The sequence below is a fragment of the Haliotis cracherodii genome, unplaced genomic scaffold, assembly GCF_022045235.1.
Source record: "Haliotis cracherodii isolate W230 unplaced genomic scaffold, xgHalCrac1.p SCAF_7, whole genome shotgun sequence".
NCBI lineage: Eukaryota > Metazoa > Mollusca > Gastropoda > Lepetellida > Haliotidae > Haliotis > Haliotis cracherodii.
In genome coordinates, this window is record NW_027266330.1 from 10,956,049 (window position 1) to 10,972,064 (window position 16,016).

Here is a 16,016-nt window from a genome sequence, read left to right on the forward strand (position 1 = left end):
GTGTGATTGCTCCTACTTGCTCCTACGTGTGATCCCTCGGAACTCGGAACTCGGATATTCATCACAGATCTTAAAATGGGACACCTTAACATGGGTAAAAACGACATTTGAATGCTAGGACGGAATTCTATTTTAGTGTGGAATACAGTTATAATCATATTTGGTTTCTGTAGGAACAGTGTCTGTAAGACTCATTGCTTGTCTGTGCAAACAACTCTCAACACTTATCTTTTGTAATATAATGTCCTTTAACATGTTGTGAAATATTGCTGACTGTAATAAATGTAATAAATAAATCAACCTAAAGTATTTTTCTTTTTGGTTTGTAATAATGTGTGCTGTATATCCTTAGTTCTGCTTTTGATTTGTGACTCTAACATACCAGAGAAACCACATGTCCTACCAAACGTGTGTTTGGAACCAAAAGGAAACACACACAGACACTTTTGAGGGTTTATATCAGTTTATTTGCTAAAAGGTCATCACTGTTTTAGAAAATGAAGAAAAACAATCACATATAAATGTGGAGTTGATAGTTTACCTGTTCTGTAAAAAGTGTTTTATTTTATTTCGCCTGTGGAATTCTCATATACATGTAAATAAGTATTCAATTTTATGTGAATTTCGTTGCTTACTCTGTATTGCGGTAGCTGTTTAGGCATTCATTCTTTTGTCATTGTTTTGTGTGTTTTGGCCACATCCCAATAGTCTATTCTTGTAATTTCTATAAGTGACTGATAAAATATGTGCATCTCTGTCGAAGCTGCCGAGTGAGCAGGCAGATGAATATTGCAGCCATATCATGTTGTGTCGAGTTATTGGTATTAACACGAATTACTGCAATGTGCTGACAGTGTGACTGTGATGTTTCATATTTCCTTGTTTATGTCGGTTAAATAAATATTAATATGAAACTTTATATAAGGGCACACTCACACGAAAATGAACCTACTTTTGTTGTACTTTTTCAACTCGAAAAGTATTCACCTAGATTAATTTCACAGCCAAAACAGAATACATAACACGAATAACGAATTATCTTTTGCATTACCGAGAGTTCTATTTCCATAATAAACATACAATGGCTTATGACCCTTGCAATATGACGGCATCGGTGCACATTGATGAACGAATTGCGTCATTAGACTTTACTAGATACGTTTTCACGTGGTTTCGGTACAGGTTGTGATTCTACCATTTCAGATGCTCAGCCTACTGTTCTGAAACAGGTTCACTGTTCGGTGCCGCGTTGTTGAAATTACAACACTAAAATTTATGGGGGTGGGGAGTTACAAACTTGAAGGCCAAACATATCAGTACAGGAGGTCAGAATCTTTTAGAAACCTTATTATTTTCAAATATTGTTGATTTTCAACAGATTTTAAATCATTTATATTGATAGCAACAGTATATGCGTTTTTAAAAAATATTTTACATATTTATGGTCCACGCAATTAAAAAACCCAACTGTTTTTTGTTCCTTTAGTTAATAGTACAAAACATTTCAAACGACTTGCCTCGGCAGTCAGCGAGACGGACCACATTTTCGTGTTACACAAAGACTATTCTCCCGTGATTAACTGGTAAAATGCATGGGTAACCTTGGTGTAACAACGTTTGGCGATAGATCGTATTTGTATTTGTTGATATTGCAAAGTAGCCTTGATATGTAGTCTAAAGGTGGTTTGGATAATCATAAAATAGGAAAGCTTTAATTTGACGACATTACCGTTGCCGGTGATAGAGTCTTCACAGGGTGAGGCAGGATGAATAGGCCAGCTTACGAAACATGCGGGTAACCAGCCATGACAAGAGAATATTACGTTTCCGCATCTGTAAAGGTAGTTATGAGCATATAAAGACACATCTAAAAGTATTATTCTTACCACTGTGTCGTTCGCGATTGCGTTGATGTCGAGTCTGGGTCGGGTGACACAATAGGTTACAATATATGCGAGTGTTTCCACTCCATGTTCATCCTTAATCGTTTTCATACTGCGAGACTGGCTCGTGTTGGTCATAAGCGTATAGTTTTTCGAGCTCTTGTTGGTTCAAGGACACTTCTTCGGAATCAGACAGGTATGGGATGCCATGTTGTCTTACCATAAACTGGTTCTTGATGTCTTTTGCGTTGGGACTATATAGGGAAACAGTTTTAATTGGAACAAAATTACGTCATAATCTAAGGGGTGTAATTTAGCTCGGAATACGGAGAGATCTTAAGGGCGTAGCATTTCCAATCATATATGAAAATGAGTGCATATTTTCAAACATTGATATTAACTGATTCTGAATTTGTGTTTTGTTTCATGTAAGAACAAAAGTTATTTTTGTGTGAACATTTGCCCGTTTAGTTACCTAAAATATATCGGGAGTTAAATTGATAGACTAACTGCTCATATCTAGTCGAGCCACAGTCCCGTCTGTTTTCTGTTTCTTAAGTTCTCTCACACACTAGTCATACCAATATTACGCCCAGTATGATCTGATATCTTAAGGAAGTTATGGTTGATCTAAAATCAGTTTCAAAGAATTTGGTTTGTATTTGAACATATACGCTAATAAAATGATTCTAAGGGATCACGAAATAGTAATGTTAATATGAAGTAGCAGAACAAAGATAAGTAACGGCAAACATCCTATACAACAATGTTTATGTCTGTAAAACATAACACCAAAACACAACCTATAGTTTTCACGTGTCGCAGACAGAAGCGCCACATACGTGCGTAGGGTGTCATTCCTGATTTTGACACTTGCAAGAAAGGTCAGTTATCCTCGTGGACCGTTATTTCTGTCAATCTTATTGATTCTGCTTGTCATACAGTTGGGATAAGTTAATTTTATTCATGGTTTGTGTATGAATAAGTGATGCTGTGTCTGCAACGTGCGAAGCGCCTACGTGCCATTGGCATGCTGGCGACTATCAAAATTCAGCGTTCAAGGTTTCACACTCTCTGATTGTCAGACTATGTAACAGGCACCAAAAACCAAAAATGTTGATGACTCATCCCGTTTAAGGCGCCCCAGGTCAACGACAAAAATACAGGAACAATTTATCTGAAACCAGGCTCTACGAAATTGAGCTCTCACGACGAATCATATTATTGCAAACATTCATTAGGCTACTGGAGTACGAATTACGTGTCAGACGATTAGAATCAGGTTAGTCTACATGCAGCTCATCTCAATGCTTAACGGCCACGTATTGTGCAAACAGACGTCAATTGTGTTGACGACGTCGAAACTGGGATAATCGTCGCTGGTCACGTGTGAGATAAGTCCAGATTCACTTTCCACTCATCTGATAAACGTGGTCGTGTCTGACGTCGTCGAAATAAACATCAAGCCAATGATAACCTGAGACCTCATGACATCTGGTTCGGTAATGGTATGGGGTGGCATCATTATGACTGACCGGACACCACTCCAAATTGTGTAATGAAGTGTCTCTAGACAGTACATTCGGGGCAATACACTGAAAAGGTTAGCTTTCTATATTAAATCGAAAAGGCAGGTCCGGTCAGTTTGTAGCTTTGGAGGTGACCACAACTATTGTATGTTATTATGATATAGTGTGTTCGTGAATGGAGGACAGAAACACTCCTTATACAACGAGGAAGTACACTGTGCAGGGTTTAGAATGAGGCGTCGATGTTCGAGTGACATGTCCTTTTTATAGCACAAAAGATGTCAGAGAGTAACTTGTTTTGAGTTTCAGTGCCCCCTCCTTCGTAGTAAAAGCCATACATTGATGTAATCACTCTTTGGTTTCTGTCGAGTTCACTTTGTATTGATTGTTACTTTTTTTGCTATTTTGTATCGCTTTCAGCAGTTTTTCATATGACGGCAGCTTCAGTAGTTAAAATGTATGTCCGAGTTTGAATTCTCATATCGTTACGGAAGCGATAGCACAAAATGATACATCTGCACCTTTTACTGCATGCTTACTCGGGGGCTCAACATTAAATTTGTATTTATTGTCATGATTGATGTCTAGCGCCGCAATCCATCTATTCCTGCTATATAATAGCTGCCTGTGAAGAAGGAATCATCTTCCCGAGGCAAGGAAGAAAACTGACTATAAAAATCCAGTTTCCATCTTTGCCGATCTAGGCCGGAATTATGAAGTTACATTTTGGCTGGACTAAAGAGTCCATGCACAGTCCAATCAAAATCGAGTAACGAAATCGACATCCGGTTAGTAAACTGCCGCGCAAATTTCGGACAATTGCAGGATTTGCAAAGCATGTGTACTGTCAACTCGGCGTCAACAGATATTTTCCAAATCTTTTCATGTTTTGTTTTTGAAGGTGTAATGATGTAATGCACGAATTAATCACAATATAGATTCTTATTATCGACCAGATCGTCTTGACTGGCCGGCGCCATGTTGTTTTAAGCAAGAGCAAGTGATATGAGAGGTTGAATGTGGTAGGTCAATAGGAGGGGCATACAAGGGACATGACTCGTAATAGCCACTGGTAGCACTTCGATCGAGCCCAGAAATTCCAGCCTATTTCGGGAAGGGTGGAAACTGAACTTTTATAGTCGGCTTACGCCTTTGCCTCGGGAAGATGGTCTGTATCAGACAAACCATTGTCTGATATTAAGAACGTCGTCATATCAACAAAGTTGCCGAGCCTGACCACCCAATCCACAGTCGCCGATAGCATATCCTACCAACTTCGACTGTACATTCAGGCAGATCCAAGTGCGATCACATGTTATGCTTTGCTGATGTGAAGTTTCCATCGTTTGTCTGTCCGAGTCAAAAACACGTTTTGAGTCGGCATACACTCTGATTTATCCGTTTTGATTTATCTGGCGATTGCCTGACATTATCATACCTTCCTCATTGATGTCATCATCGATTATCCAGTTCATTACGTCTCCATTTCACTGAAATATATATTTTTGCTACTTTTGCTTCGTTTTTCGTGCGGTTGGAATGATATGATACAATGTACCCGTCCATACAATCATGTCTCGGTTATATACTTGTCTGACACGGTGAAGTGTTGAGTTAAAATGTGGTTTAGCGTGGCATTCTAAATTATTTCACAAAATTAGCGACATTAATGCGCAATTCCACTTTTCGCCCTATACATACATGTAGATGCGGCAAATGTCGTCCCTCAACCAGTAAATAAGAGAGAAAACCCTTCCACATTTATAAGAAAACGATTATCATAAGGCGATTGTACGGTTCCGACTGCATCATATACATGTTTTCACAAATCTATATCAAATAGTGATTATAGGTGTACTCGTAAAGGTGCTTTTGTTTGTTTGTTTGTTTATTGTTTAACGCCGCACTCAGCTATATGACGGCGGTCTGGATAATCGAGTCTGGACCAGACAATCCAGTGATTGATATGATGAGCATCGATCCACACAATTGGGATCGATGACATGCATCAACCAAGTCAGCGAGCCTGACCACCCGATCCCGTTAGTCGCCTTTTACAACAAGCATAGTCGCCTTTTACAGCCAGCATGGTTTGCTGAAGACCTATTCTACCCTGGATAAGGTACAGGGGCAAGTCAACTGTTCATCTAAAAAGACCATCGAACACATATGGTACAAGTCTAAATCGGACATGTTTTTTTGTTACTGATGCGTCACCTTTTGAAAGCTTTTCTGAGGTATCGACTATTTGAAAGTTGAGACCATGCCCAATTCTTACATACATGTAAACAATAGGGAAGTCCAACATTTCACATATTCCTTTCTCAGTTCTATTGCTTTCATTTTTGTCAAATTGTCCTGAACCTCTGAAGATAGATATTTGACTATGGTCACCGTGTTTAGTAACAAATGTCCCATGGCTCAAGTCTCAAGGAAAGGTGTTTTCCCTTAAGTTTGTTATGTGTCTTGATAGAATGAGACTTGTTCTTTTTTTAGATTGCCAAAATTCAAGCAAATCCTTGGGTTTTGTGAGAATCCACTTGTTTCTGTGGAAAGTCTTTCCTTGGTTGTTTTGAGGATTATGGTTAATCTTTGAGACAGGGATTTGGTTGTTATATTTGCTGGACTCAGCCATATATCTCTCTTTGTTTGGATTTGTATGTAACATGGATTCCAGTAAAATCAAAAGTTGGCAGTACTGATGCATGGTTTTGGTGGATTTCTTCCTCAGTTAACATACTGGCCTTAAATGTCGCAATATTTGCTATGTCACTTATACCAAGTTCTGTGATCACACAATTCACAAAGTAATGCTTGCATATAATTATTTATGTTTTTTAGACCCTGTAACTTCAAATTTATCATGTAGGGCAGCTAGACGTTTGATTGCATCCTGCTTGGATTGAATAGGTTAATTTCACTTCTGTTTCCTCTTTTCAGTTCGAGCATTCTACTAATGACAACATCATGCGCTGCTTTAAGCCACTCTGAAAAACATTCTCTCTATCTTTAGCATATTCATCGACGGCATCCATAAAGCTTTAATAGTTGGTATCCAAATTGGTAGGAGGATGCCCCTGCAATAGTGGGTTGTCATTTTCAACAATACTTTCCAGGTCAAGTTCTATCAGTCTTCTGATATACTGTAGACGCTTCTACTCGTATCAAGGGTTCCCCGTAGGCGGCCGACATTTGGTATGGAGATCACAGCCAAACTCTTCTTATTTTTATTGAATGTGAAGTTTAAGCGACAGACATTGTGTGCAAGGTTAGTGACAAGAGCAATCAAAACGATTACGTCACGAAGCTATGGTGGCGAAATCTCCAGAGAATTTGTAGAAATGGATATATAACATTCCTAAAAATCAAATGCAATGATGTGTTTGCAAAATACAAATTTTGCAGAACCAAAAACAATATTCTTGAAAAAAGCAAAGAGCACACAAGAATAGTATCAAAAAATTAAAGCGTATATATACATGAAGGACAAAGCACAAAACCGTTGTGGTCGTCTAAAACCTAAATATAAACCTAACAAGAGTGATAAATACATACCGTCGGAAATCCGAGAAGACATTACCTCGGAATTCATTATCGATAGTATTAAGTTGATTTAATACAATAATAATTTTAATTTCGATGGTTCTTAATACAAAAAACTTAAAGTCACAGCAATGGGGACACAAATGGCCTTGTACTTGGCTATTTGGAGGAAAGGTTGTTCTAAAAAAATGATGAACAATTGGGCATTAATAATGGACAGAGATTTCAAGACAAATTTTAGTTTGATTGATGTTTTGGCATTGTCGACGTTTTATATTTAAATTGGCATAATTGAAATTGGTTCTTTTTTTAGATTGCAAAACGTCAAGTAAATCCGTTATTAAGACTTCACATTATTTCTGTGGAGTCCTTCCTTGGGTATATTAAGGAGTATGCTTAATCGTTGATACAGCAACATATCGCTCGTGCACACTAGTATATAGGCGAGTTGAAATAAAAATTACATACAAAAACAATCATGCTATATAACAATATTTGAATGTGTAAATGAAATTGGGAACAATCAATAATGAAATATGATAATATCAATCAATAATGAAATTAAGAACTTGAGATCGCACTTTCGGTAAGCTACGTGGCAAAACATGTTCTGTACAGTCCATTCGCACTCGATAGATAGAAAATCTTACCTGATCCTCTTTGACACCAAATATATCAACACAGGTTCATAAAAGTTTTAACGCCGAGGTTTTTAAAAAAATGTCTTATAACAATATATGAGCTACTTGTAAACGGTTTATTTCTGACATTTATCAAAGACCCATTGTCATATTTATATTCCAAGTCAACTGACGTTGAACGTTGGGTATTTGTGTCTCACTTTTGACCAGTTGTTACGGTAATTCCTGATTATCGAATTTAATCTATCCTAACAAATGCCTCGACTAAAAGATGTTGGTTACACGCTGTAATTGTGTCATTATAAATGATACTTGACAGATCATGACGTATAACCCATGTTTTTTATTCATCCTGGCAACGGACTGTGGAATAGTCGATCGGCCAAGATAAAGAACGGTAGAAAATAGTAGCTGTGCCTTTCACACTTTTCTGCAAAATATACAGTAAAACACTGACCGGACGATGTTCAGTATATAACTGTATTCCACACATCTTGCTTTTGAAGTATTTCTTAACGGATCAATATCAAGACAAATAGACCCTGGGTAATCCGGGTAAGATTATAGTTCCCCAAACAACCCATGCTTTCGTAAGATGTGACTAAATGGACAGGGTGGTCAGGTTCGGTGACTTGGTTTACTGCATCAATGTTCATGATGTCTTTCACTGGAATGTTTGGCCCAGAGTCGAGTATTTACACACCGCCGTCATATAGTTGGAATGTCGTTGAGCTGTATGCTGTTGATCATCTGTTTATCTTCATTGCGTCATTCCAGTACGTTGAGTTGTGTGATCAATGGAAGGCGGTTTCTGTTCATAAAGTGAACGTACATAATATTATAAACTCAAAAACGTACAGTGTCGACGTGGGACCAGAAATTACAATAAAGTACATGACAACTATATCTCGCGAATGTGCAGTGACATACAATAACACTGTTCTTTCTCGTTTCAGCTGCACATACACTACATATATTTAACAATACACTACTGCCTAAAAGTTCATTCCCCTAACACGCGTTGAGAACGCGTGTAACACGCATGTGACACGGGTGCTCAACGGGTTGCACACGGGGTGAGCACCCGTTGGACACGGGTGTGCAACGGGTGTGCGTCGCGTGTGCAACCCGTTGCACACGCGTGTGCCACGCGTGTAACACGGGACCGGGTTCCAGTTGAAGTTGACAAATTTATCAAATGAATAGTGAGATAAAACAAAACAGTGAGATGTGAAATTTGAGTTTATGAGCGGCCATTGAGCTGTGCTCACCAGACCGTAAATACAAGGTCGGCCCATCTTAATTAGTGTTCGGTTGCTAGACTTTTATCGCATGAACCATTCCACTAGGGTCCAGTCTAGCCATTGTGGCTAGCCGACTGTAGAACAGTAATGAATTTAGATGCGAGTTTATTGCTAGGGGAACCCCCGTGTTGACACGATTGTCGCGGGTTGGTAAATGTTCGCCATTAATAAAATGATTGTTTGTGGATTGCGAACATATTCATTTGCCCACACGAGTCACACGTTTTTCGTTCGCCAAATTTATGCTTTAGACAGTACAATTATGATATAGCCGTCACCACTACTAATGTCTCATTATTTCACGTAGGAATATGTCCCATTTCCCCACACCCCACTTTCTGTGTTGTATTTTGAAAGAATAAATAAAAGAAGGCTTTGTGTGGGACACTTTTATACTAATTATAAGAGGATGTTGTAAATGAATATGAACAGCCATGCTGTCTGACAGTTGATAGAATTTGAGATCTTCACAATCACCGGGTGTGACCATGTTGACAGAATCTCGTTAGGGTTTGTGATTTTTACATTTGCCCAATGACCATGGTGAGTATTGCTGAGGATACCAAACGTAACAGTTTATTATCTGAGGTTGTGAGTACCTATACCACGTAGATAGGATATCTTTAGGATTTTAATCCTTCTTTGAGAGGCATTTAGAAGTTGGAGTACTACGTTAGGAGAAGATGTATGGGTGACTTTAATCCTTTCTTTCTCTGTGGGTAATCCTTTCATGTTGATTGGAGGAAGTCTCTCAACCAGGTCATGACAGGTCGTGAGTTTACTCACTAACTACTGTGGGCGTTTTGGGCATGACATCTTTTCTTGTATAAACATAGAAACGATGCTCACTCACTCACTGTTAAACTTCTGCAGTTTGCTGGCAAAGTGGGGATAAACCTCAGTGTCAAAGACGATCAAATTTAGTTCGAATCCTTGTTTATATGTGACATCTCCCAAATGGGGACATTTTCATAAACTTGGCAAGTGATGATGAACATTAATATTAATATTATTATAGTTTATGAAATTGTTAATAAAACTTTAATAAAATTGTGCTTCACTCTCACGAAAAATATATTGTCTGTGAGTAAATTTATATGTCACGTTACATCGGCATTTTTCAGTGATATTGCGAAGAAATAATTACCAGATTTGGGGACTACATGAAACATGCCTGGTTTTACATTTCTGGTTCAGGTGCTTGACTGACTGAGTAGTTCATGATCAATAAGATATGTTTAAATCAGTCAAGTTTGCAACAATAGATGAATAAGTTGATACATTTGGACCGCAGTTACCGATCACCAACTTAAGACATAGAGACAGGGAGGAGATATATAACCAAACCTATGATCCTGTTGAGACAGTTGACAGTTAGAACGTTGGATTAAATGACAGTTACTAATTTGAACATTCCCCAGTTATATCATAAAATACATCATAACTCATAACAGTCCGAGAGACAGCTTCCAGACTTATACTAGTATTGAAGGGACAATAGCTTTTGACAGTTTAAAAGTAAACTCACCTTAAGGTGCTTGGCAAGTCAAAACTTACCTCCCTGTATATGTTTTTAGGTTTGACAGCAACTATGCTTGTAGATTTCATAGATAGACATGATTGGTTAGCTAGATGTTATTACAATAAGCGAAAATGTCTTAAAAGTCCACAGTTTGTTTAAAAGTACAAAAAGTGTGTTATAGATCTATCAACGTTTTCTTTTATTGAACATAATATTTGCACTATATTGCTGTAAGCTGTAAATAATCTAGCCTCCCCATGTACGTAACTTACATATATTTATGTATGACCAGAACAGCAAATAAAGTTCTGGTAGATAGGTACCTCGGAGATTTAACGTGCGCTTTCCGACTTTAGCCTATCTCGCATACGGGGAAGCACTTATACTATTAGGGTAAAAAAGCGTAATGATTAAATAAAGAAGTGCAAACACCCCCCCCCCCCCCCCCCCCCCCCCCCCCCAAAAAAAAAAAAAAAAAAAAATTAAGTTTAGTCCTTGTAGTAGTCTCTTGGTCAGCTTCTCATCCTGGGGGTCGGGATTCTGGTAGAGACTCTTGGCAAGGAGGGCGGCGGTATTGGCGACGAAGTGGTTTGAGGTCGGTACGCCACTACTCTGGAAGAAGTGGTACAAGTCTGTGTAGTTTGTGATGTCTTACTCGATGTCCTGTCCCCCCTTCTTGTGCACCATGACGAAAGGGACTCCTTGTTTGGCGTAGAGATATTCCTTTGGGGTGTTGATCTGGTCAACCTTGAGATCCGGCCGGGGCTTGTAGTGGTTGATCGGAATGTCTGATTTTTCCACTAGTAAATAAAGTTCTTTGGTATGACCTCTTTTATCCCTGCTGACGTTATCCTAATGTTCAATTTCAGTCTGCCTCACCAAGCGTAAGAAAACATTGTACATGATAAACCACACTGATGCAATTTTCTATATATATATTTGTAGATATGAAGCATTCTAGTTAATTGTGGATACACTGGGCAGACAGAATTGTGTTTATTTCCAGGCCATCCTGATCGTCGTTTATTACTATAAGGTGTATGGTTGGAGGCAAGATCAAAGGCGCCGCACAGCATTTATTAGATAACAGACGGGGTCGTCCGTTTCGCTTTGAACAACCACCCCACCTGTCTGTAGGAGTTATATAATCAGTGCGCAAATAACTGTGTCAAGTCCACTGCCGGGCTGATGCGGTGTCAGTGTCAGCGATGAACATGAATGCCCAAATCATAGACCTGTAGCACTCACAAGTTGCTTAGCCAAAATATTTGAAAAGTGTATATTCAATTCTCTGATAACAGCAAATATAACCTTAGGAAAAGATTCAACATACAAACAATCAAATGTAGAACACAGACCTATGCTTATTATCATTTCTTCTGGATATGATCAACCTGCGGAACCCTCTATCCGATGAAGTAACTAATGCTCGCTCATTAAAAGAAATCAATTTCCTAATTAATCGTTCTGATGCAATTATTAATAATTTTGACTTCAAATATTTTCATAGATCATGCCAAATTGTCCACTGTCGCCTTAGGCTCGGCTGCAGTGACTTAAACGCTGATAAGTTTAGACGACATGTATCAGACATACCAGACTGCACTTGTGGATATCACCTTGAAGATGCAATTCACTTTTTCTATAACTGTTAAAAAATACGATAATATCAGAAACACTGTGTATTTCTACACACATGGGTATGGTCTAAACATGATATTACATGGCAGTAGTTGAGCAGTTCTACAAACATGACTTCTTAAATCAGTTCATGACATCATTGTCAAAAGCAAAAGGTTTGAGTAGCTTAATTTTATGCATGTAGTAAAGGAAAACTGCATTACCTTATTTCACAGACACCACTTGCTTCAGTGTACTGGCTTCGTGTATTTCATTTGTGCATTTTGTATGTTTATGTTCATCACTCTCTTATATATATATATCCAGCTGTTGTTAAGTTGTTACCTGGAGAGGTATTACATAAGCAAGTTTTGCTTGTTTACCGATCCAGATTTCTTTTGAAATAAAAATACGTTTAAGCCAACACAGCTAACCCTAAAACACATGATTGTAAACTATTCAAAAAGGAGCACTAATCTCTGGCTTCTTCTCGGGTGTCGAACTCAAACTCAAACTCATTTATTCTTAGAATAACATGACATACAATTATCTACAATTTTTATTATGTACAATTTAACAAAAATAATAAAAATAGGATACGTGGATATTAATACAATTTACCAATTGTATTGTACACATTGTTAAGGAATTTAGATAGGCCTTTTAGATTTCTTACACTGTTAGTGGTCATAATTTTCTTAAATGTTTGGAAACTTAAGATATTGCTTATTTAAGAGTTCATATCGCCGTTGGTGTAAAGCTTCACATCGGAATGAATAATGCAATTCATCTCCCACAGCGATAGAATCACAGAGTGGACACTGGCTGTCTTCCCTGGGAATGTTCAGCCATCGACCAGTTTCAACTGGTAATCCTTGGTTAGAAAGTTCTGAATTTTAGTATTGGGAGAAATATTGATTTTAAGAGCAGTAGATATTTCGCAAATGAAGGTTGATTCTTCAGGTAATACGACCTTTGGATTTCCGCTTGGGCTTACTAGCTGCCGTGAGTCAATTTGCTCGTTAACGCAACCGAGCGTGACAAGAGACTGGGCTACCAGTCTGCAAGGACAGCTAAATAAACTTACGCATTTTTGAAAACTGATTGGTTACCCGTGATCTATGAAGATTTCAACAAAGGGCGCATGGTAATTAATTTCTTCAGCCTAAACAAACAGACAAATAACGGCGAAAGCTCATCGGATGTCGTTATTTGGAAATACCCCTGATTGTTACAGTTTGATAATAAAAAAAGTATCCCTGAGTGAAAGCATTTGCGGATTTCGGATTGCGTGGATGATACAATTACTACTCCCTTGTTGTCATCCACATTTTCTGGTATAACCCTACACTTCTGTATTTGTCGTAATTCACATGCTGCTCAGTTAATGAATTTATATTATGTATACTCAGTTGTAGCACCACTCAGAATACCGGATAAAGGTTCAAATTTGGTCTTTCTTGTACCTGGGGTAATTATTTGATCTAAATCCAGGTTTGAAGTGAAGTGAAAATGTGAATTATGCACGTGGCAGCCCAGCAAGAGATGTATGATCAGTTGATTTACTTTTTTTGTAAATCAACTGATCATTCCCAGACATCAAAGGATCAACAGGAAATACGTTGATTGATTAATTACTGTTATCTTGCACAGTGGATATGTCAAAAGTAAGTGTTTACATGTGAAGGTAGGGTTACTAAACCTAGGGAATACACTCATATCATGGCGTGAAGTACAGATGTAAAAACAACATACTTTGTTCAAAGGGTAAGCGATAATACACTGACTGGTTGTTCATTGTTATCTAACTCAATGTATGATTTTAAGAACCGTGGACATTATAAAAATAGTTGTCACGTGGGCTTTCTCAGCTAACTTGGCACCTATGTGAAACAATTGAAACAAACTAAGTGATCAGTTAAGAAACAGACACGGGTTATAATATTCGATACATTTAAATAACGTTTAAAAACGATATATTTAAATATTTAAATATATTTCATATATATTCCAAATATTGTTTCCAAATAATTATTATTAAAGTATTTGATTCTCACATAGACATTTGACATCGAATAAGTATTTTTGTACAGCTGCAGACGCAATGGATATTGTTCCTTTATGTTGATATTCCCGGATACATTATAACTTTGGTAGGTTGTAATAATGATATTTGCATTTTGTTTTCATTCATTCGCTGCAGCTTTGAACAGAATCATTCTTGTTCCTTTCCGTTTGGTTGGGAAGTTTTTCTATGCGCGATAGACGTTGTTTTCACAAGTATTTTCTTTTGTAAGCGTGTATATGTTACAGTCAATGTGTAAAATATGATTCACTCAGGCAATTTATTAAATATCTAAATATTTCAGTCATTTTACAAATTGACTGAATAATCCATTCATTTATTTAACCGACTGACTAAAAATGATAAAGACGACCAAAAGAGCTTAAACACATCACAATATATTAATTATTGCTAAGAAAAGAAGCCCAACAATACAGAACTGTACTTGGTGATGATATTAAACATAAACAAATATTTGGAATTCGTTATCATATTAATAAAGATGGACATATTTTTCAGTTAATTTGTAAAATAAACTGAATATTTAGGCGTTTAATACATTTCCTTAGTGAAATCTGTTTACATTTTGAATGTAAACATATACACACGGTAAAATAAGCAATGTGCAGATGAAATATTTACTTTGTGTTGCAAGTCAAAATAGTGTACACGAAGATCGCACAATTACCAAGCAAGTGACTTATCAAAACTGCATCACCATTACCGATGCTCCCCACAAATATACCTACATTTCAAAAACTGTATTTCATTTTTGTTGATCAGTGTGACCATATGTCCTTCTACTTTCAATAAAAATGCGCTTACGAATGGCGAGCACAGGTCGCGAACAAGTCTAGATTTCTGCTATATCATCCGGGTACTCACTGAGAAAATACAGTAATGCACAGGTAACAACTACTCCCGCGGAATTGCTTTAGATCAGTGCTCTTTTGTACGTTGAAATACTATATATTGTGAATGCCAAAATGATGTATCAAGGATCAAGTAGAAGATACATTGACCGTTGCACTGGGAGTTTATTCAACAGACCGTGAAAATAACACTGCTGTATCTTATTATTTATTTTAGATGACGCAGTCAAAGCTCACTTCTCCTGGCGGCCATTATCGAACGGCCAGCTAAAACACAACCCCGCGCTTACGTCTACAGGTCTCTTCCTGTAGTACGGTAATTAGTATTCTCTCCCTCAAGTGTATCCTCAATGATATAACCCACCCTCATTAATTACATGCTGCTCTTTTCCAGCCTCACGGCTATGGAGCTGTGATAAAGAGTCCAAGTCATCATAAAGTAATTAGGGTCCAATAAAAACAATGCGCCGCCAAACCTCATACATATTATCACTGAAAGTCGTACTACAGACGGTTAATGTCAAATCACAATAAAAGCATTTCAATTGCAATAACATGTTCCAGGACCATGTATTCTCTTAACACCATCGGATTTAGAAGCAATGGTCGTATAAAACAAAACACATCTATTTGATCACAACAGTATTCATGTTATTCCCACAAAATCACATAAAGAAAGGAGACATTAGGAAATACATGTGCATTATCATTTTTCGTCAGGATAACAAAATGTTCTCTCCTTGTTACCACCTCCAGGTTCAGCTTAAGACGGGTCCTCCTTTGGTCAAAAGTTTGTTCCCCCTCTAATGAGTGTGTCACGCGTTGCACACGAGTGGCGGACGGGGTGCACACCCGTGTGCAACGCGTTGCACACGGGTATCACACGCGTGACCAACCCGATGCACACTGGTTGCGTAACGCGTTGCCCATGCGTGTAAGGGGAATGAACTTCTAGGCAGTAGTGTAAGTATATATTTGCATTATATGGGAACGTACACGTTTACTGTCAACCTTGGCATCTGACGTGTATTTTACAG

At 37.8% G+C, this 16,016-nt stretch overlaps 1 protein-coding gene across 2 annotated transcripts in view; it reads right to left on the minus strand.

Annotated features, from left to right (window-relative positions):
* Positions 1-7,434: 7,434 nt before the first annotated feature.
* Positions 7,435-16,016, minus strand: part of LOC139448582 (multiple epidermal growth factor-like domains protein 11) — a 52,572-nt gene continuing 43,990 nt past the window's right edge. For both annotated transcript variants that reach the window (XM_071230152.1, XM_071230151.1), the window contains exon 13: positions 7,435-8,407. The gene's annotated coding sequence lies outside the window, so the exon portion shown is untranslated. The remainder of the gene's footprint in view (positions 8,408-16,016) is intronic.